The following is a 2,070-nucleotide window of genomic DNA, read 5'->3' on the forward strand; positions in this document are numbered from 1 at the left end:
TTATTATTATTATTATTATTATTATTATTATTATTATTATTAGTATTATTATTTCATGTTTGACTTTTGCTTTGCATTTGTACAAGTTGGCTCCAAGTCTCACCCAGAGACCTCAAGAGACAACAAGTTAGAAGTTCATGTTGGTGTTATGCCTAGGGTGCCATATATTTGGTCTTGTACGTAGTGTTGTTCTAGAGAATGTTTAAGAAACCATAAGAAAATTATGTGTTTGTTTTAAAATTTGGGATTACATAGACAGTATTTTACGTAGGATATGGGTAGTTCTCATCAACACTATCTTTTGAATTTCTGCCATTTTGGGGTTTCCTGGTATCTGAGCTATGTAGAAATCAGCCCCTTTTGCTATCAATCCGAGGGCACCTATGACAACAGGTATTGTTTTAGTCTTCAGGTTCCACATTTTGCTAATTTCTATTTCAAGATCTTTATACTTGCTCAGTTTTTGATAGGTCTTGACAGATACATTTATATCGATTGGGACAATCATATCAATGAGGAGGCATGATTTTTGTCTGAAGTCTTTCAATATGATGTCTGGTATATTTGCATCTATCTTTCTGTCAGTTTGATCGATGATGTTCCAGAGGAGTGAGATGTGATCATTTTCAAGCACTGGGGTTGGTTTGTGTTCCTACCAGTTTTTATCATGGGGCAAGTCCAGATTTTTGCAAATTACCTAGTGAATATATTGTGCAGCTCTATCATGCCTGTTGAGATACTCTGTAGGCACAAGAAAACTGCATATGGTGACAAAATGATCAATGGTCTCATTTTGTTGTTGACATACACGACATATTGGGGAGCTGCCGTTCTTTAATATGTTGGCCTGGTAGTTCCTTGTAGGTAGGCATTGATCTTGGGCTGCTGTGATAAACTTTTCTGTTTCTGATTTTAAGCCAGAAGCCATTAGCCATTGATGGGTAAGGGCTTTGTCAACGTCGGCATTATTCGCTCTCTTTGGGTATTTGCCATTGAGAGGTTTTTCTTGCCATTTATCAGTCAGAATATCTAAGGCAACAGCTTTAGCACGAGTTTTCATGCGCTTAGCTTTTTCTGCACTTGTTTCTAGTACGTCTAATTCTAGAATTTGTTGTATTCGGAATTCACTTAGATATTCCTTTCCCTGTTTTGTTACTGAGTATGATGCTTTCTTGTTTTCATGTTTTGAGAAAATTTTAACATCCAGTCCTCAGAGTTTTCAGGTAGGTGTCTATGCGAATTGTGGCAATCTTTATTGTTAATGCCAGTTGTAAAATTCCACGGCCTCCCCCTTTTCTTGGCAGATAAAGTCGTTCTGTATCTGTCTTAGGGTGGTGCATTATATGCATTGTCAACAGTTTTCGCATTTTTCTGTCAAGATTACATATTTCAGTAATTGACCAGTTAATGATATTGAAACTGTAAGTCACGACTTGTATGGCTAAAGTATTGATTGCTTCGATCCTGTTTCTTGCATTCAGCTCTGTCTTCAGTATTGCTCTCACCCTGTGATAACATTCTCTTCTGATCCTTTCCCTCATCACTACGTGTTTGATTCTGTTCCTTTCAATTACCCCTAGGTATTTGTAGCTCTCCGCTGAAGGTATTAACTTTAGATGTTAAAATATTTAATTATTATCCACTGATAAGTTCCAAATGACTTAATATAATAATATGTATTACTTTTGTTGAAATACATGTTCTTCAATTGTATACCTGAAATATGGTCTTTTGCGACAGAAACAGCTGTCTGGTTAAATTAAATAAACAATTCATATTACCACCAAAACCTGTTCCATTTATTTGATGACATTTATTGGACACCGTCTAATAAATTGATTCTTCCAATGATTTTTATTTATATATATTCATACAGAAATGAAAGGAATCCCTTAAAGTATGATAAAAAAAAAAACTTTGGAAACCTAGGGAATAATGTCCTAAACGGAAGAAGTATGTTCATCCGGAAAAATATAATATAATATAATATAATATAATATAATATAATATAATATAATATAATATAATATAATATAATATCATATGTGTATATATATATATATATATATA

The 2,070-nt window shown here is 33.7% G+C and overlaps 1 protein-coding gene across 1 annotated transcript in view; it reads right to left on the minus strand.

Annotated features, from left to right (window-relative positions):
- LOC106878823 (uncharacterized) overlaps window positions 1–2,070 on the minus strand; it is a 137,118-nt gene that overhangs the window by 6,287 nt on the left and 128,761 nt on the right. The window lies entirely within an intron of this gene.

This window comes from Octopus bimaculoides, chromosome 4, assembly GCF_001194135.2.
Source record: "Octopus bimaculoides isolate UCB-OBI-ISO-001 chromosome 4, ASM119413v2, whole genome shotgun sequence".
Lineage (NCBI taxonomy): Eukaryota > Metazoa > Mollusca > Cephalopoda > Octopoda > Octopodidae > Octopus > Octopus bimaculoides.